The sequence below is a fragment of the Stegostoma tigrinum genome, chromosome 1, assembly GCF_030684315.1.
Source record: "Stegostoma tigrinum isolate sSteTig4 chromosome 1, sSteTig4.hap1, whole genome shotgun sequence".
Lineage (NCBI taxonomy): Eukaryota > Metazoa > Chordata > Chondrichthyes > Orectolobiformes > Stegostomatidae > Stegostoma > Stegostoma tigrinum.
The window spans coordinates 117,636,231-117,658,348 of NC_081354.1; the positions used below are offsets into that span (position 1 = coordinate 117,636,231).

Genomic DNA, 22,118 nt, shown 5'->3' on the forward strand with positions numbered 1-22,118 from the left:
TGCAGAGTCACAAAGTACCATTAATATAACAGCAAAAAGCTACTGCTAATTTAAATTAGGAAAATGACCTTCACCCAAAAGAGAACAGTGTACATTGAATGACTGTTGTAGATTGCAAAATTTGCACTGTAACTTTGTTCACTTATTTCTTGATCTGTTTTGAATGCAAATCAGACATTCATAAATCCTACATATGAATTCCCTAAATAATTCAGTTATCAATCAGCAAATTACCGTACTGAGTGTGAACTTGAAATTCTTCATGAATTGACTATTAATTTCTAGTAAAAGGTAAAATTGCAATAGCCCTACCAGGCTATTAGGCTGTTCTCACATTACAGATGGTGGTTTAACCTGAAGGTCAATATGCCTTGGTCAAAGGGAGGGATTGAGTGAGGAAGTCCTTCGCGGTGACCTCAGCCGGTGCAGGGATTGAACCCATGCTGTTGGTGGCATTTCTGGTTATATATACAGACATCATGGACAAATGGATTAGGAACAGTAGTAGGCTATTTAACCCCTCGATCCTGCCCCACTATTCAATAATATGGCTGGTCCTATTGTTCCCTTAATTACACATTGCCACTTACCACCAATAAACTTTGACTCCCTTGATAGTCAAGAATCAATTGCAATGGCTCCCAATCTCCTCAGTAACATGGCACAGTTCAATGAGACAATTCCACGGCAAACCAATTTTTTTCAGCTGAACAACACTTTCATTCTGAACGACACTTAGAGGAAGCACAGAGGACGGCAAACACACAAAATCTGCTCTGGTTGCGGGATTTCAATGTCCATCACCAAAGTGGCTCAGCAGCTGATTGAGCTGATCAGGTCCTAAAGGACATAGCTGCTAGATTGGGTCTGCAGCAGGTGGTGAGGGAACCAAGAGGGAAAAACATACTAGACCTCATCCTTACTTATCTGCCAGCTGTATTTGCATCTGTCTATGACAGTATCGGTAAGTGCGACCATCGCACAGGGAGCCAAAGTTCCACCTTCACAAGAATAACTTCAATCGTGCTGTATCGCACTTATCACCGTGTTCATTGGGACAGACTTCACACAGATCTAGCAACTCAAGACTGGGCATCCATGAGGCACTGTGGGCCATCAACAGCAGCAGAATTGTACTCCAGCACAATCTGTAGCCTCACGGCCCAGCATATCCCCCACTCAACCACTACCATCAAGTCAGGGGATCATCATAGTGCAGGAGGGCATGTCAGCAGCAGCACCAGGGATACCAGAAGATGAGGTATCAACCTGGTGAAGCCACCAAACAGGACTACTTGCACACTAAACAGCAAAAGCAGCAAGTGATAGACAGAGCTAAGAGATCCCACGTCCAATCAGAACTAAGCTCTGCAGGTCTGCCACATCCATTCGTGAATGGTAGAGGGCAATTAAGCAATTCACTGGAGGAGGAAGCTCCACTAATATCCCCGTCCTCAATCATGGAAGGGTCCAGCACAGTCTAAAAGATAAGGCTGAAGCATTCACAGCAATCTTCAGCCAGAGGTACTAAGTGGATGATCCATCTCAGCCTCCTCCAGTGGTCTCCAGCATCACAGATACCAGTCTTCAGCCAATGTGATTCACTCAGTGTGAAATCAAGAAACAGTTGGAGACATTGGATACTGCAAAGTCTATGGGCCCTGGCAATATTCCAGCAACAGTATGGAAGTCTTGTGCTCCTGGACTTGATGCTGCCCTCGCCAAGTTGTTCCAGTTCAGTTACCACACTGGTATCTACCAGACAATGTGGAAAATTGTCCAAATATGTCCTGTACATAAAAATCAGGGAAAATCCAATTCAGCTAATTATCACCCCATCGGCTTACTCTTGATCATCAGTTAGTAACTGATGGAAGGTGTCATTGACAGTGCTATCAAGCAGCACCTGCTCAGCAATCACCTGCTCAGTGACACCCAGTTTGGGTTCAGCCAGGGCCACTCGGCTCCTGATCTCATTACAGCCATAATTTCAACTTGGACAAAACAGCTGAATTTCACAGGTGAGGTAAGAGTGATAGCCCTTGTCTTCAGTGCTGCATTCAATCGAGTATGGCATCAAGTAGCCCTAGTAAAACTGCAATCAATAGGCATCAGGTGGTTGGAGTCATACCTGACACATAGGAAGATGGTCATGGTTGTTGGAGATCAGTCATGTCAACTCCAGGATATCTCTGCAAGAGCTCCTCAAGGTAGTGTTCTAGGCCCAAACATCTTCAGCTGCCTGATCAACGACCTGCCCTCATAAGGTCAGAAGTGGGGATGTTCACCAATGACTGCACAATGTTCAGCACCATTTGTGACACCTCAGATACTAAAGCAGTACATGTTCGCATGCAACAAGATCTGGACAATATCCAGGCTTAGGCTGGCAAGTGGCAAATTACATTCTCACCACACAAATGCCAGACTGTGACCATCACCAATAAGAGACAATCTAAAAACCACCCCTTGACATTCAATGGCGTTACCATCACTGAATCCCCATTATCAACATCTTAGTGGTTATCATTGACCAGAAACTCAACTGGACTCTCACATAAACACAGTGGCTACAACAGCAGGTCAGAGGTGATGCATACTGTAGCATGCAACTCACCTCCTGACTCCCCAAAGCCTGTCCACCATCTACAAGACACAAGTCAGGAGTGTGATAGAATACTCTGAATTGGCCGAATGAGTGCAGCTCCAACACACTCAAGAAGCCAGCATCCAGGACAAAGCAGCTCACTTTTTTGGCACTATATCCACAAGCATCCACTTCCTCCGCCATTAATGCTCAGTAGCAGCAGTGTGTACTAGCTACAAGATGCTCTACAGAAATTCACTGAAGAACATCAGACAGTAACTTCCATATGCATGAACACTTCCATCGAGAAGGGTAAGGGCAGCAGGTATAGGGGAACATCACCACCTTGAGGTATGTCTCTAAGACACTCACCATTCTGGCTTGGAAATATATCACTGCTATTTCACTGCTGCTGGGTCAAAATCCTGGAAGTCCTTCCCTAACGGCATTGTGGGTCAATCCACAGCAGGGCGTCTGCAGTGGTTCACGAAGGTAACTCATCACCGCCTTCTCAAGGGGCAACTGGGGATGGGCAGTAAATGCTGGCCATCCAGCGATACCCACATACTACAAATGAATATTTCTTTAAAAATAATTACTATGATATCAGTCTTATTGTGAGGTTTGCAACAAAGTGCATTAAACAAGCTAAAGAAGATTCAAATGTTTTAATGTTTCATATCCACTGGTTAAAAAAATACACCATCCTCAACTGTGAGCACAGATTAACTTTCAAAATGTGCCCAATTCAACTATTTCTAACAACACCTAGCCCAGTTGCAAACTCGATGGACCAATATGTCTTCTTCGGTGCTGCAGACTTCTATGACTCCAATCAAGATTGGAAGGTTGTACAGTGACTCCTGCTATCTGTTACCATCTTCACTATTTACAGCATTCCTCACGCTAGAAAACTCTGAAAAATGATGCCCTGAATTATCATCTCAATTTTGCCTTTGTGCCTCCTACGTTGAGGACATTCATGTTTCAGCATCAAAAAGACCAAACCCTCACTTTTAATTTATTGATGAATTTTCACAACTTAAGAATTATAATTCTGATTGTTTCATCTTAAAAAAAATGTATTCAATGCTTGTTTTCAATCAATTTTCAACATCTTTGTCCAAAATTTCACAGGCATGCTTGTGCGTTCTCACAGCACCATTCACTTCCTGCTTAAAAATACAAAACCTCATTACGATGCTTGCATTGAAAACAAACCTCCAGGTTTCCCTGGACCGCATTGAATAAATCTGAAATGAAACAAAAACCACAGGGTGAGCCTTACAGTTGTTTGGATAAGTTCAACTCAAGCCGCAACTTGGGTCTGTTCTCATTGGAGAGAAGGAGGCTAAGAGGAGATTTAATAGAGACATACAAGATGAACAGAGGATTAGATAGGGTGGACAGTGAGAGTCTTTTTCTGAGGATGATGACTTCAGCTTGTATGAGGTGGCATAGCTACAAATTGAGGGGTGATAGATTTAAGACAGATGTCAGAGGCAGGTTCTTTACTCACAGAGTAGTGAGGGCGTGGAACGCCCTGCCTGCCAATGTAGTTAACTCAGCCACATTAGGGGCATTTAAACAGCCCTTGGATAAGCATATGGATGATGATGGGATAGTGTAGGGGGAGGGGCTTAGATTAGTTCACAGGTCGGTGCAACATCGATGGTCGAAGGGCCTGTTCTGCGCTGTATTGTTCTATGTTCTATGTTCTACGTTCAATACATGGGGTGATTCTCACTGTAAGGTCGACTGAGTTTTCTTGGCATATTTTACCAGCTAGTCACAGTTTGTGTTCTCGTGCAAGAATCATGTCCTGTCTCTGCCTCATCCCACTACTCGTTGTCCCAGGCAACTCGCCACTCAGCGGAAATGCCCAAGACCAGCATCCCTTGTGGCCGTGCCACCTTCCACAGCCCCGCTTCCTCCCTGCAGGATGGTGCCATCTGGAATACGTGCTCCTTGGCTGTGGAAGGAGTGACGAGCGATGGTGACGAAGGGGAGGCCAGCATCAAGGTCAATTTGCTGGAGAGGAGTCCTTTGCATAGTGGACTAGCAGAAGATGCCATGTCACTATACCATGCCAACTTGGTGGGAGCTCACTTCCCAGGTCAGTGCCATCTCCAGGAGCAAGTGGACTAGGCAGCAGTTCCGGAAAAAGCCCACCTCCACCAAGGTGAAATCTGTACCCAGCTCTCTGGTACCTCTCTCTTACCTGTCCCAACACATCCAGCTCACACCAAGACACAAACTCTGGCAGATCCTCTGTCGCATCAAACACCTTACCTCGAACACTTTCACACTCCCTATCCTCCCTATCCTCCCCTAACCCTGCATGACCTCTGTACTGCCTCATCACTCCCTTGAATTACTTTCACAACTATTCACTTGCTCCACCCCTGATGCTCAGTAGCAGCAGTGTGTACTAACTACAAGACGCATGGCAGAAGTTCATCAAGGAACCTGAGAAAGCACCTTCCAAACCTGAAATCACTTCCATCTAGAAAGACAAGGGTAAAAGATACATGGAAACGCCACCAAGTTTCGTTCCATGCCACTCACCATCCTGACACAGCAATGTATTGCTTTTCCTTCGCAATCACTAGGTCAAAGTCCTGGGTCTGCATCTCCCACGACATGCAGCAGTTCAAGAAAGCAGCTCACCACCACCTTCTCATAGACAACTAGGTTTGGACAATAAATGCTGGTCCAGCCAGCAATGCCCATGTCTCATGAGTGAAACAATTCTTTCTCCCATGTGCACCAACCCCAACAGCTGGGCCCTCTATCGTGTCTTATTCATTCATCCCCATGAAGTAATGACAGGAGAAGACAGCCCATAACAGGGCTCCAAGGCACAGTACAGGTGATGGGATGCCAGATGCCCTTGCCGTCATCATTTCAGAGGAAAGGATTCTTACCCTTGCAGGAGAAGACAGGGACTGCTTGTGTGTGGATGCAGAGACATCTATATCCCAATACTTGCATAAATTAGACTACAATGGTCACATTAACCAGGCACTGAACACCACAACTAACTAGTGCCTGCAATACTGACACCTATGTCCTATAGGTGTATAACACCACAAGACCATATGATATAGGAGCAGAATTAGGCCAATTGACCCTTTGAGTTTGCTCCACCATTCAATCATGGCTGATGTGTTTCTCAACCCCATTCTCTTGCCTTCTAACCATAACACTTGATCCCCTTACTAATTAGGAATCTACCTTTGCCTTAAATATCCTCAATGACTTGGCCTCCACATCCTTCTGTGGCAATGAATTGCACAGATTCACCACATTTTGGCTGAAGAAATTTCTCATTTCTGTTCTAAATGTTCGTCTCTTCCCTCTGAGCCTGTCCCTTCTGGTTCTGGTCTCTCCTACTAGTGGAAACATCTTCTTCACGTCCACTCTATCCAACCCTCCGAGTATTCTACGAATTTCAATCAGATCTCCCCTTTGTCCTCCTAAACTTCATCAAGTTCAGATCCAGAGTCCTCGACTGTTTCTCACATGACAAGCCTTCGTCCCTGGGATCATTCTTGCAAAGCTCTCCTGGACCTTCCACGAGGCCAACACATTCTCAGATACAGGGTCCAAAACTGCTCACAATATTCCAAATGCCATCTGACCACAGCTTTATACAGCCCCAGAAGTACATCTCTTGTACTTTAGACCTCTTGAAATGAATGTTAACATTGCATTTGTCTTCCTAACTGTTGACTGAACCTGCATGTTAACCTCAAGAGATTCTGATTTAGGAATCCTAAGTCCCTTTGTGGTTCAGATTTCTGAAGACTTGCCCCACTTAGAAAATAGTGTTCATCTCTATTCTTCTTACCAAAGTGCACAACACTTCACAGTTTCCTACATTGTATTCTAGTTGCCATTTCTTTGCCCACTCTCCTAGCCTGTCCAAATCCTTCTGCAGCCTCCTTGCTTCCTCAACACTACCGACCCTCCACCTGTGCATCAGCCGCAAACTTTGAAACATGAAGGGCCAGCCTGTTCTTATAAGGGAGAGCTGCCTGGCCTCATCATGGGAAAGTATTAGAGCTTCTGCACTGCCTTGTGGACTCCTTCCAGCAATGCAGATGTGAATACTGAGAGAGCTCTGTAAGGCTGCACAGCAACTGCTTTGCAGATGGGCAAAGGAGAAACACCGCAGGCCACTTGCATTCAGAGAATTGGCAAGACTAAGCAGGAGATGACCCTGTGATGCCAGCCACGAGGATCTTTATCCAGATGCACAAGAAAGAGCAGCAGCAGCAGGGAGACGTACAGGAGGCACTTACCCTCATCATGGAGAAGCTGAGATGATGCAGCCAGTCCACTGACACACTGCCTGTTCTCAAACTGGCTCTGCTGCAGTGCAGCCCACTACAGTCTGTCTGCTCCATTGAAATTGCCAATGAGAGACAGGCCTAGGGCGCTCAAGAGCTGCAAGAGAGTCAAGAACACCCATTCTGCATCACCCCATGCATTTGTCTTCAGGACGATAACGCAGATTCAGAGTGAGATGAGGATCTTTCTCCCTTATCCTGGTGCCCTCTCCTCAGATGGAGACAGGGCACTGCCATGAGGCACCCAAACACAAGACCCTCCACAGTGTCTACTCAGGACACTGCAGGAGTGGCCAGACCCATCACCTTCATCCGCCCTGCCCCCTCTGACTGTTTGATGTTCCACAGTGGGTCAACCTTCCCCCTGGCAAGATGCCACCCAGTGACCCAAGCAAATCTCCAGAGCCAATGTGGTCCATTATGGAGCAGGGTCCCTCCACCCAGATTGTACTCTGTGTCCTACAATGGCAGGGAGGGTCAGAGGGAAATGTACTAAAGCACATGTGGCAGACGGCTGGTAAACTCATGGAAACTGTTAGTTCAGCAAACAATGTTTTAAAAACCAGACTTTCAACATGGCAATGTCAAATCGATAATCATTACATTTTATTTTCATAAAGGTGCTCAAATATCACATGGCTTGGGCCTTGGGCCTAACTGTTCACAATTTACATTCATAACTTGGGGGAAGTGATGGAAAGTACTATCACCAAATTTGCAATTGACACCAAAACAGTTGAGAAAGTAAGCTGTGACAAAGAAGTAAGAAATTTACAAAAGGAAATGGACAGGTTAGGTGAATGGGCCAAAATTTGGCAGATGGAGTTTAAATGTGAGGTTATCCACTTTGGCCAGAAGAATAAAAAGGCAATTTATCATCTCAATAGAGAAAAACTTCAAAATGTGTCAGTGCTGGGAGACTGTCCATGTACATGAATTAGGTACAGTATACAGCTACAGCAGGAAATAAGGAGGGCAGAATTATTTTAGCATTTATTGCTAAAGGAATAGTGTGCAAAAGTAGGGAAGTGTGTTTTTCCAATTGTACAAGGCAGTGATAAGACTACATCTGGAGAACCGTATACAGTTTTAGTCTCATTACTTGCAAGTTTTACATTGGAAGCAGTTCAATAAAATTTCACGAGATTGATTCCAGAGATGAGCGGTTTGTCTTATGAAGAGAGATTGAAGTGGAGGTGCTGGTGTTGGACTGGGGTGGACAAGGTCAAAAATCACACGACACCAGGTTATAGTTCAACAGGTTTATTTGAAAACACAAGCTTTCAGAGACTCAGTCCTTCTTCATGTGAGAGAGGTAGCGTCAGACACAGAATTTATAAGCAAGAGATCAAAAGGGTAATAGAACGGATGCGAATGTACTGAACAAACCTAAGCTGGCTGTTAAATCTTCAATCAGTTAGAAAGGAGAGGCAGGTTTTGATTAATTATTATGAAAATCCCAGAATTTCTTTCAAGTCATTGTCCCAAGATAACTAAAGGTTTTATCACACTAGGGGTGGCATCTCAGGTATAGGTGTGAGGTGTGAGGACTTGTTTAGAATCTGTGTGTGTTTTAACTTGGAATCAGACTGGTTTTATTTCCGGAACTTATAAAATGTCACATTTACTGCATACAAATCGTGTGCATTTTGAACTAAATAGATTGCATCTGCAATTAGAAATCTGCAAATGCAAATTCACCCCATTGATTTACATGCACGTGTGCAATCGCATGTGAGTGTGTGCGCGTGCGTATAGTGTGGTGGGTTCACCAAAGATCCTGGTCGAGCCATTTAGACCTATACTCACTGGATTGGAGAAGAATGAGGGGTGATCTAATTGAACTCTAAGATATTAAAGGGAATTGACAACACTGATGTAGAAGGGAATGATTTTCCCTTGTGGAACAATCTAGATAAGAAGTCATAGTTAAAGGTTGGTAGATTTAAAACAAAGATACAGAAGAAATTAGCTCTCTTGACTGGTCGAGAATCTGTTGTATTCATTACCCCAGAGTGGAGCCAATGCCAAGACACTGAACAAACTTGAGGAGGAAACAGACACGTTATGAATTATTATTGGGTTAAAAGGTTATGGGAGTAGGCAACAAAGTGATGCTGAGGCTGAAATTAGATCATTCATGATCGTACTATGGGATGGAGCAAGCTCAAGGGGCTAAATTATAGACACTGCTCCTAGTTCTAATATTGTTAAACCCTGATCCGGTACACAGGGAAAGCATTGCAGAACAAAAATTGCAAGAAAATAAAACCAGAGTTCTGCAACGGACACAGGATCCTTCTTGAGCAGCAGTTCTAATTACACCTTGCATTTTAGCCTGCATGAAATCGAGCTGTATAAAGTTCCCACTCAGTGGGCTCTTCTCTGGGGTGAGTCATTCTATTTGTTCTCGATATGACTTTTGAGCTGAGAGCTTACCTCACCCTCTAACCTTTCTAAAAGTTGCACATTTATCATTTTGTCCAGCTCAAATGATTAGTAACTCCTCAGATACTGGCCAACTTGATGTATCTCTCCGCACATGTGAAACAATAATGATTAATGTCAGCTGGGTAATTGGCGTAAACTACTTCAGCTAAATCGCAAATCATTTTATCTGCAACTTACTGTATCACCACTAAATACGAACAATAGAGTTGACATGGCTTCTTAAAGTCTAAGTGGTATTGTTGCTAATTTATGCAAAATATTGACTTTTATACAATAATACACAATTATGTAAGAATCAATATTTATATTTGTATTCTGTATTTGGCATGAGGATTACAAATAATTTATCTTTGATTTTGAAAACAAACATTAAAACCCGTTTCAACTTCTTTGTTGTTTCCATCTGCATTGCATAATAGGAAAGCAGTTTCCCTCTGTACATTATTTGATCCAAACTAGCTCGAAATTTTGTAATGCAATACACACACAGCGGAGAGATAGTTGTTAATTACTCCATTCTGGTATAATATGTGTTCAAAAGATGTGCAATAAACATACTTTTGCACCTAAGGTCAAGAATAAATTAATTAGTAAACTCCACAACTAAGTACTTGATCAAAATACTCTCATGTTCTTATGAAAATAAATCAAAAGTCATCAATTAGAGCAATAGCAGGCAATTCAGCCCCTTGAGCTTACTCTGCTATTTAATATAAGCAAGCCTCAACCGTCTCAGCCTCAAATCTATATTCCTGCTGACTCTGTATCACCTGTCAACCCAATGCTAAATAGAAATCTGTCTATCGTTACTGTTATTGGACATAATCAGACTTATTTGTGCATAATTCTGAAGGTCTAACGTCATTCTTCAACACAGTATAACATGAGAGTTATGGAGTCTGCCACTGGTAGTACTTCCACATGCCATGTTAATACAATGCCAATGGCGTACTGGCATTTTTTGATCATTCATGTAGAAGATTTAACGTTTTTTTTTAAGTTTACTGCTCAGAGTGTAGAGGAAGGTGAGCCATTCAAATTAACCTGAACATAGAGGTCCATAGTAATTTTTAAAGCTATTATTTTTAATCAATCCAATTTACTGCTTATCTATTGTCACTCCTCACAGCATGCTGCAAATCAAGCCCCACCACTCCCAAAGTCACTGCAAAAGTTAAAATGTGTTTAAAAGTCTCTCAGACCTAGGTTGACAGAAAGCACAGATGTCTGTCCTTAACCAGAATGACAATTTATTCCAAACACCGATTCTAGCTACAGGTAAACAATTACGAACCATCGCTATACGACTCTACTAGTAAAGACTTTAACCGCCTTATATACCACATGCCCCCGCTACCCTAACACACATAGATACAGACATGACAGGAAGAAAGAAAGAAATATATGTAACAGGGAAAGAGGAAAAATTGGGAAAGCAGTTCAATAGCACCTGTTCACAGGATCTCCTGAGATGATCAGAATGCTGTTTCTTGACCTTCCTTCTTCAGGTAATTTCACTGCTTTGCAGGAGGCACAGGGTGACTGGTTCAAACTTATGAAGGTTTCTGACAAGTCATTAACAAATCATATTTTACAGTACCCACTGAAGGAAGAATAAACTGGTTTTCTTCAAACACCTCTCCTGAGCTTCTGGAGATCTGGCGACTTCTCACTATCATGGTCATAGCTCCAAGTTGTTCAGCTGCTTGACAGCCAATCTCATAGCTATTGACAGGCGGAAGGCCTTTGTCATCATCACTAACTGGTCATTAGTCCACAGATCAATCAGCTAATTGTTGCCAGCTGAATCTCTATTTGAGCCCAGCCCTTGGCTTCAACTCGTCTGCAAACCACCCAGTATTTCTAGAATCGCAGCTGTGTAAACAGCATTCATAATGAGATATACAAAACAAGGAGCAGGCCATTCAGCCCTGAGCCACCTCTACCATTCAGCATCACGGTTGATCATCCTACTCATGGGCATCAGGTTATTTGCTTTCAATAGACTGCAGAAATCCCTCAACAATCATTACTTTTTAAAACAAATCCTTTCCCTTTTCAGTCAGCAATCAGAACTACACAAAAATAAAAACGTCTTCACAGTATAAGCACATGCATCAAAACTAAACATCGACAAAATATTCACTTTATTGTCCCTACTATATCTCCTCTGCTTCAAGAAGAGACTAAATTTTCAGGGACCATGTCTCCTCTTCTGACAACACCTACTCATTAACGCAATCAGAAGATTGCAGGTATCTGACAATTATAGGTATCTGGTAGTATTTTTGTTATAATTGACAGCCATGGGCACTACGTATACAGCTTTCAAAAAGCTTTACAGATTCTTAATTTTAAAATTAAACAAGAATCTCACCCATAATGCTGTTCAAACCAATTGACATCTGAACCCAGTGCTAAAGGCGAATGGCTCACATTCAGATTTTTGATGGATAATAGCCCGATCCAAATTATAAAAAGTCCCCAGTCTAACTTGAATGCCATGTTACCTCCCTAAAACAAAATCCTGTTCGGATAATGTCAGCATAAAGTGATCCCACTGCCTGAGCTTTTCATTGTTCTTTAATGAAGAAATCAGAACATTTGACAAAAAGAGTGAAGACATTCAAATCTGAATTAAACAAACCAGAGCCTGTGAAGTTCACATGTACATGCCCTATGTGAACTAGTCAGATTCAAGTGAATTTGAGTTATAATACTTCTCTAAAAGGGTGTCTCTCTTCAAAATACTCTGAGAAGTGTTGCCCTTCTCCCATCAAGTCTGAAGTGCCCAAGTCTTGTTTAGAATATCCACCAGTTAAAAATCAGACCAGCTTGAAGGCAGCTGTACTTGAACATATGCTGTTGCATCGGTGAACCATAGATATGTAAACTCAAGATGATTCCACAGTCAAAAATAACAGGAACCATGTTCAGGGATGGGACTTCTGGATTCACATTGCTGGCACTGTTTTTAGTAGGTTAGAGAACCTCTTCATCTGTGCACATATTCTGGCAATAATCATGGAAATGATGGCTTGGTTCAGGGTGCCCAAAGAGTTCAAATTTCAAACTTTTCTTTTATTGAATCACTCTTCTTTTGAAAGAGCATGCCTCAACAAATGAAGGTCTCCAGTTCCGTAATCCAGCCATTAGCTGGGTTCCTGCTGCGAAATTTTCATCATGACACAGCATTAAACCATAGAGAAGTTGGAAATAGACTTGTGACATAGAAGCAAAGCTTGGAATTTGTGCACTTGTTGTTTCCTTTGCACTTTCTTTACCTAAAATGTTATATTAGTGGAAGTCATAATGTTTCTATTTGAACCCTATGAGAATTTTTAAGTTTGAAACTGTTAATTTTTGATTTACTTTCTTTGATCAAGTGACCTCTGATCTAAACACCTCCAAAAGACATTTTAACTATGCAACTGATAAGAGTGCAAAGTCTCAGCGCTTTAAATATAGACTTTGCATCTTTTAAATTATCCAGCATGTGTAATATTTGTCTTGCATAATACACTGTGGACATTGGCCGATCATAGACAAAACGCAATCCCATTATCAAAGAGACCTGCAGCACAGAACAACTGGAATGGATTCTTGACAGCACATACTTATTCTGTGCATAGCAGGCGCTTTGCTATAGGTTTTTCTAATATCTCAGTAAGTCGGTGCATTGCACAGTATGGGACAGAACATGAGGATGAAGGTTCCAAAGTTGATCTCTACACTGTAGTGAGTCACTTGACTTTAACCAGGACAATAGTTGGAGTGCTACAACTGAGTTCCACCACCTTAGGATGCAACGGGAGGAAACAACCTGAATTTTAGCCATTGGTTGTTATCCAGGAAACAGGGCATGTGGGAGTGTCGGACAAAGCAGTATTAGGTGGTGTTGTGATACTCCCAATGTTAAAATCGCTTTATAACTTTATCTAGGGTCACACATGTAGAATTGACCACTTCAGCCAGGCAGACAGTGCTGATGATACCTATTAAAGATATCTTATTCTGTGTCACTAACCTTAAAATGTAGAAAAATGTTTTAAAAATTACAGAGATAACAAGGTGTAGAGCTGAATGAACACAGCAGGCCAAGCAGCATCAGAGGAGCAGGAAAGCTGATGTTTCAGGTCAGGATCCTTTTTCAAAAGGATGTGGATGCTTTGGGGAGGGTGCAGAGGAGGTTCATCAGGATGTTGCCTGGTATGGAGGGCTCTAACTATGAAGAAAAAGGTTGAGTAGATTAGGATTATTTTCATTGGAAAGACAGAGATTGAGGGGGGACCTGATTGAGATCTATCAAATCATGAGGGGTATAGACAAGGTGGATAGCAAGAAGCCTTTTCCCAGAGTGGGGGACTCAATTACTAGGGGTCATGAGTTCAAAGTGAGAGGAGGAAAGTTTATGGGAGATATGCATGGAAAGTTCTTTACACAGAAGATGATGGGTGCCTGGAACACGTTGTCAGCGGAGGTGGTAGACGCAGACACGACAGTGTCTTTTAAGATGTATCTGGACAGGTACATGGATGGGCAGGGAGCAAAGGGATATAGACCCTTAGAAAATAGATGACACTTTTAGACAGGGGATCTCGATTGGCGCAGGCTTGGAGGGCCGAAGGGCCTGTTCCTGTGCTGTAATTTTCTTTGTTCTTTGTTCTACTACCTCTTTTAAAAATTACAAATTTCTTTTCCTTATTTGGTTGTCAAACATGAGTTTACCAGCTTCATCAACACAGCCAAGCAGCTACAATTTTGTATAAACATTAACTGGCTCTCATGTTGTGAAGCTTTGTGTGGAAAACAAAGCAAGCTAGCACAACAGAAAATATACTTCCTAAATAGAAACAGTGGTAAGATAAGATCTTGGATAAACCAAAAATGCGAAGGGAAACAGTAAAAGAATATGTGATAGGCACCCACAATCACCAATTATGGCAGAAGTCCTACTTATTGGAGTTATTTACTCACAGTTTTGCTGTAAATTTAAAGTATGGCATTAAAATTATTTAATGTCCATGAGATCTCTAATAATAGTTCAATATTTACTTCTACAAATTGGGTTCATTACCAAGACTTTGATGTTTGCAAAAGAAACCACTTAAAATGGCTAGATGACATGTTTTGTTTTGGGTGACTGGAAAAATAAGAATTAATTTATGGTGGGACAGCTTGGCCACTAAAATGCTGAAAAGCTCACGACGAGTTCATGAGCTGTCCTTCTTAGTTGCCCTTTACATTAACTCTGGTCAAACCAGGCAGGTGGGTCTTCTGTATGAAGGAAGGATCCTGGTGAAGGTGGATCATTCTGCATTAAAGTGTTTCCTCTGAGGAACGTATGGCAATAACTCTCTAACTGATGATGCGAATAGATCAAGATTAATAATCAAATTAAGAAACTTAATCATGGCCAGTTTATATTATAGTCTGCACACGCAAATTTCAGTTAGGTCTTATGCCGAAACTACTTAACATCATTTCAACACAGTGAGATTTTTTATATACAAGGTCTCAAAGGTTCAAGTTCTAGAGAACAAACAAGGCAAGGCTATTGGGTGGGTGAGGGAATGAACGTAAGAAAAACGTAGAATAGACATCATGCAGAAGTTATGGAGTTCAATATTGAAACCTAAAGATTATGAAGTGCCTAAACAGAAAATAAGGTTGCATCATGGTTTGTCAACAGATTTTCTCGTCTGTCCCTGTCTGCCATTACAATAAACCACTATACTCTCACACTCACATTTCTGTCCTGTGCCTTCTGCAATGTTCCAAGGAAACACAATGCAAGCTTATTGAACCAGGTTATGGTCCAACAGGTTTGTTTAAAACACAAGCTTTCATAACGCTGCTCCTTTATCAGGTGAAGGAATAGTGCTCTGACAGCTTGTGATTTCAAATAAATCTGTTGGACCATAACCTGGTGCCATGTGACCTCTGACATTGTCTAACCCAGTCCACTGCCAGCACCTCCACATCATAGATTATGGAACAACACCCCATTTTGTGCTTAGACACTTCACAGCCTCGAAATCTCAACGTCTTGTTTGTGTCTCATTACCTTTTTCTCAGTGGAGACAACCCATTCTTTCTCTTTCACATCTCAATTAATATTCATTTTACATCTCTTTCTCTCTTTCACCACCAAGAACCATTGCTTTGTGTTTTACACTATGTCTCTACACCGCATCCATATCTGTCAAAAGTATTATAAAAACACTTTTCAATTCTGCAGTGACAGGGATATAGCATGGATGTGTCAGTGGCAATCATTCACAAAGCTGCAGTGTTTATTTATCAAAAGAAGGATTGGGAACAAACAGTGATTCAAGACCTACCTTGAAAAGTAAGTCCTGTCAATGAGGTTAAGAATGCAACTCACCTGTTATAGCATCCTTCTCCTAATCCCAGGGCATGTGACAATCTCATTCAAGCCAAGGAATTTATGTAGAAAACAGCAAGTTACTGTGTCAACAAGTATTAAAACAATTCGTGCAAGGACATGAGAAGTGACATTCAGAATCTTAGCACAACATGGCAGTACCAAAATAATGTTTGAACACCCCACAACCAAATTTGTCCCTTTGAAATCCACAGATGGGCGAAAGTACTCACTGACAGGGAATAAGCAAATGTCCTGTACTTTGTATAAAGGGCACATCTGGGTCAATCTTCCTCATTGTTGGGTATATGCCAGCGTCATAGTTGTCCTGGAACAGCAAGGCTATGGGCTTGGAGTCTGGAAGTTGTTCCAGGCCTTAACGAAAAGATGAAATTCTGTTTCTCAAAGCTCTATTGAGTTTCATTGGGACAATGTAGGAAGCTGAAGACAGAAAGACCAGAGTGCCTGTCAGAGAGAGAATATCAAATAACAGGAGAAGCTCATGGACATGGATTATTGGAACTCATCCTCAACCTCAACAACTTCTCTTTCAATATCTCCCACTTCCTTCAGACAGAGGAGGTGGCCATGCGTACCCACATGGGCCCAAGCTATGCCTGCCTCTTTGTAGGTTACATGGAACAGTCCCTCTTCTGCACCTAGATAATAAAGTGTGGAGCTGGATGAACACAGCAGGCCAAGCAGCATCTCAGGAGCACAAAAGCTGATGTTTCAGGCCTAGACCCTTCATCAGAGAGGGGGATGGGGAGAGGGAACTGGAATAAATAGGGAGAGAGGAGGAGGCGGACTGAAGATGGATAGAGGAGAAGATAGGTGGAGAGGAGAGCACAGGTGGGGAGGTAGGGAGGGGATAGGTCAGTCCAGGGAATACGGACAAGTCAAGGAGGCGGGATGAGGTAGTAGGCAGGAAACGGAGGTGCGGCTTGAGGTGGAAGGAAGGGATGGGTGAGAGGAAGAACAGGTTAGAGAAGCGGAGACAGGCTGGGCTGGTTTTGGGATGCAGTGGGGGGAAGGGATGAGCTGGGTGGGTTTTATGATGCAGTTGGGGGAGGGGAAGAACTGAGCTGGTTTTGGGATGCAGTGGGGGAAGGGGAGATTTTGACCCCGTCCACAGCTGACACCGACAGAACCCCGCCCACAGCCAATGCCGACAGTACCCCACCCACAGCCGACACCAACGGAACCCTGCCCACAGCAGACGACCTCATCGCTCCGCCCACAACCTCCACAGCCAGCAACCCCAGAGAAGACAGCCACACTGAGCCTTGCCGAATCTTCACCATCCCCCCGGATCTCCCACTGACTGAGGACGAACGGTCAGTCCTAAGCAAGGGGCTCATGTTTGTCCCCCTCCACCCACACATCAACAAGTACCAGTCACGTTTGGACATCGAGCAGTTTTTCCGCCGCCTTCACCTCCACGCTTACTTCTTCAACCGGGAGCCTAACCCTCCCTCCACTGACCCCTTCACCTGCCTCCAACACCAGTCCTCCTCCTGGGCACCACCCCAAAGCCTCCTACCCTCCCTCAACCTCTTCATCTCCAACTGCCGTCGAGACCTCAATCGCCTCAACCTCTCCACCCCTGTCACCCAATCCAACCTCTCTCCCGCAGAATGGGCAGCCCTCCGCTCCAACTCCAACCTCACCATCAAACCCGCAGACAAAGGAGACGCAGTGGTAGTATGGCGCACTGACCTCTACTTCGCCAAAGCCAAATGCCAACTCTCTGACTACTCCTTCGACCGCCCCCTTGATCATGACGCCACCCCCGAGCACCAAACCATCATCTCCAACACCATCCATGACCTCATCACCTCAGGGGACCTCCCACCCACAGCCTCCAACCTCACTGTTCCCCAATCCCGCAATGCCCGTTTCTATCTCCTTCCCAAAATCCACAAACCTGCCTGCCCTGGTCGACCCATTGTCTCAGCCTGTTCCTGCACCACCGAACTCATCTCCACCTATCTGGACACCATTTTCTCCCCTTTGGTCCAGGAACTCCCCACCTACGTCCGTGACACCACCCACGCTCTCCACCTCCTCCAGAACTTCCAATTCCCTGGCTCCCAACACCTCATTTTCACCATGGACGTCCAGTCCCTATACACCTGTATTCCGCATGCAGATGGCCTCAAGGCCCTCTGCTTCTTCCTGTCCCGCAGGCCTGACCAATCCCCCTCCACCGACACCCTTATCCGCCTAGCCGAACTCATCCTAACTCTCAACAACTTCTCTTTCGATTCCTCCCACTTCCTACAGACAAAGGGGGTGGCCATGGGTACCCGCATGGGTCCAAGCTATGCCTGCCTCTTTGTAGGTTATGTGGAACAGTCCCTCTTCCGCACCTACACGGGCCCCAAACCCCACTTTCTTCCTCCGTTACATTGATAACTGTATCGGCCCCGCCTCTTGCTCCCCAGAGGAGCTCGAACAGTTCATCCACTTCACCAACACCTTCCACCCCAACCTCAAGTTCACCTGGGCCATCTCCAACACATCCCTCACCTAACTGGACCTCTCAGTCTCCATCTCAGGTAACCGGCTAGAAACTGATGTCCATTTCAAGCCCACTGACTCCCACAGCTACCTAGAATACACCTCCTCCCACCCACCATCCTGCAAAAATTCCATCCCCTATTCCCAATTCCTCCGCCTCCGCCGCATCTGCTCCCAGGATGAGGCATTCCACTCCTGCACATCACAGATATCCACGTTCTTCAAGGACCGCAACTTTCCCCCCGCAGTGGTCGAGAACGCCCTTGACCGCGTCTCCCTCATTTCCTGCAATACATCCCTCACACTCCATCCCCGCCACAACCGCCCCAAGAGGATCCCCCTCGTTCTCACATACCACCCCACTAACCTCCGGATATAATGCATCATCCTCCAACACTTCCGCCATCTACAATCCGACTCCACCACCAAGACATTTTTCCGTCCCCACCCTTGTCTGCCATCCGGAGAGACCACTCTCTCCGCGACTCCCTTGTCCGCTCCACACTCCCCTCCAACTCCACCACACCCAGCACCTTCCCCTGCAATCGCAGGAAGTGCTACACTTGCTCCCACACCTCCTCCCTCACCCCTATCCCAGGCCCCAAGATGACTTTCCACATCAAGCAGATGTTCACCTGCACATCTGCCAATGTGGTATACTGTATCTATTGTACCCGGTGTGGCTTTCCTCTGCATTGGGGAAACCAAGCGGAGGCTTGGGGACCGCTTTGCAAAACACCTCCGCTCGGTTCGCAATAAACAACTGTACCTCTCAGTCGCGAACCATTTTAACTACCCCTCCCATTCCTCAGATGACATGTCCATCATGGGCCTCCTGCAGTGCCATAATGATGCCACCCGAAGGTTGCAGGAACAGCAACTCATATTCCGCTTGGGAACCCTGCAGCCCAGTGGTATCAGTGTGGACTTCACAAGTTTCAAAATCACCCCTCCCCCTACCGCATCCCAAAACCAGCCCAGCTTGTCCCAGCCTCCATAGCCTGTCCTTCCTCCCACCTATCCCCTCCTCCTCCCGCCTCAAGCCCCATCCCCATCTCTGACCTACTAACCTCATCCAGTCCCCTTGACCTGTCCGTCCTCCCTGGACTGACCCTATTCCCTCCCTAGCTCCTCAACTGCACTCACCTCTACTGGCTCCATCCCCGCAGACTTGTCTGTCTCCTGTCCACCTATCATTCCTCTATCCATCTTCAATCCGCCTTCCCTTCTCTTCCTATTTATTTCAGAACCCCATTCCCCTCCCCCATTTCTGAAGATGGGTCTGGGTCCGAAACGTCGGCTTTCCTGCTCTTCTGATGCTGCTTGGCCTGCTGTGTTTATCCAGCTCTACACCTTGTATATCTCAGATTCTCCAGCATCTGCAGTTCCTACTATCTCTGGACTTAATGGAGCTCATTATTGTGACCAGTTTTGTTCGAATGGACGGCTGCTGTGCCAAGGAGCATTTTCGATAATTTCTTTATTGATCTGTTCAAAGATGTTATTACACAACTCTGGAGCAGGTGGGACTTCAACAAAGGCCTCCTGACTCAGAGGTGGGACACTACCAGTGCACTAAAAGAGCCCATAGGGAAAATTTTAACAGAGCAGCAAAAATAAGAAACAAATGTGATTAATAGTGCCTAATCCAATTTCTCAAGAACCACAATTGTTGTTGGGCTATAATTTTTGTTTATTTGGTCAAGAGATGTGGGTGTCACTGACTAGGCCAGTATTTATTGTTCATCACTAAATGCTTTGGAGAAGGTGACATTGAGTCTCTTTCTTGGTCTGCTGCAATCCTTCGAGTGACTTAAGGGTTTTCGGGAAGGCAGTTTTAGCCTGTTTTATCCTGCAACAATGAAACAGCAGTGATAGAGTTCCAAGTCAGGATGGTATGTGACTTGAAGGGGAACTTGCAGGAAGTTACATCACCCTGTGCCTGGTGCCTTTGTCCTCCTCTGTGGTAGAGGGCACATGTTTCGAAGGTGGTGTTAAATGGGACTTGGTGAATTGGACAAATATGGATTAAAGAATCTAAATGAATACTGCTCTGTAAATCTTAACGATCAACATATTTCATTTCACACCTTCTAATGCAGATTTGTGTACAAAACTGAGTAAAGCAGAAAGAAAACTGTAGTTGTGCTATACTGCTGCACAAATGATTTCAAACTGCATAAACAATTCAGCCAGTAGCCTTGAATTCACCTTAATATATTAATGAGCAAAATTTCCTGCTTTCACTGCTGGAAACTCAAACGACTGGAAAGGCATTTAATTTAGGTGGAGATATGCCATAACAGAACTATGCTGTTTTCTCATCATCACCAGGTTTAAGAAAAATGTGTGAAACTTGAAAGGGGTCCAAAAAGATTTACAAGGATATTGCAGTGGTTAGAGGGTTGGGGCTCTTTTCCTGGGGGCATTGTAGGCTCAGAGGAGACCTAATAGAGGTTGCTAACATCATGAGGGGCACAGATAGGGTGAATAGCCAAATTCTTTTCCCTAACGTGGAGGAACTCCTGCTGTTAATCGAGATCCTCAATTAATGACCACTTCATGGCCTCACCCCATCACCACTGGAATTATCCCAGCTGCAAATGAGCTCGTCACCAAAAGGTCTGCCCAACAGACCAAATTGCGTGGCAATTCCGTGCCTGTGAGACGTGTTAATCATCAAAGCTCATAGTGAGTGCTAATTGATTTTTTATCCCCCCTCATGGAGGGCACGTCAATTCCGCAATAGCAAAACTATTTAAAATTCAGAGTTACTTCATGTCTGGTTGACGAACACACTAAAAAATGTTGCTTTGGCTTAACTGGGACACTTACCAGAGATACTCAATATGGTTGTGAATACAAAAATGTACACAGAACATATTCAAGACATAAATCAACCAAAACATGTATATGGTATTTTAATGTACATTTGTTACGTTTTCAATGGGATATGGGAATCACTACTAAGGTCAGAATTCATTGCTCAATTACCACTGAGATGGTGGGCATGAGCTGCCTCTTTCTTAATGTGTTCCATCTGGTGTAGGCATTCCCAGGGTGCTGGGAGTTCCAGGATTTTGATCAAACAAAACTGAATGAAGAGCAATGTAGCTCCAAGACGGGATGGTATGTAAGTTTGCAGAGAAGCTTGCAGAGGCTCAGCACCTTGGCGACAGTGTGTCATCAACAAGGTACAACAAGGTTCAACAGCACCTTCCAAGTCCATGACCTCTTTTATTGAGAAGAACAAGGTCAGCAGAAGTGTATGACTATCACCAGCTGAATATTCTCCTTCGAGTCTCACAGCATCCTGTTTTAAACTGTTGCTAGATCAACATGCTGGAACTCTGTCCCTTCTTACCCACCGAGGCAATTCCTTAAAATCGAGGATGACCTTCTGTCACTCTGGAGTTGTGGGTCTTGAGGTTCCCAAAGAGTCCAGTAGTGAATCCCGACACCCTGCTACTGAGTGAAGCAGCTGGAGTTTAAGGAGGCCAGTGGGTGAGATGCTCAGATTTTCACATGCTCCTTCAGCAGTTTGTACTTGGATCTGTCAGAGATTATCAAAATTGTTGGCATCTTCATGGACACTTCTTCCCCAGTGTGGGCAAGAGAATCTTCAAGCCAATGGGGGAACTACACTTTCTCAGGAAGGCTCTGAGGGCATGCAAGAAGTGATGGCCCATCTTCTTTGTAACTGCTTGCTGTAATGAAGCTCGGTAAAAAGAGCTTGTTTTGGGAAGTTTTTATTTGCCAGGTGTGCAGATAATGTCAAAGTCCCCTGAAGCTGACTCCCTAACTGCTCAATGCT

At 44.2% G+C, this 22,118-nt stretch overlaps 1 protein-coding gene across 2 annotated transcripts in view; it reads right to left on the reverse strand.

The window, feature by feature from the left end:
- LOC125452182 (protein FAM149A-like) overlaps positions 1–22,118 on the reverse strand; it is a 105,315-nt gene that overhangs the window by 61,666 nt on the left and 21,531 nt on the right. The window lies entirely within an intron of this gene.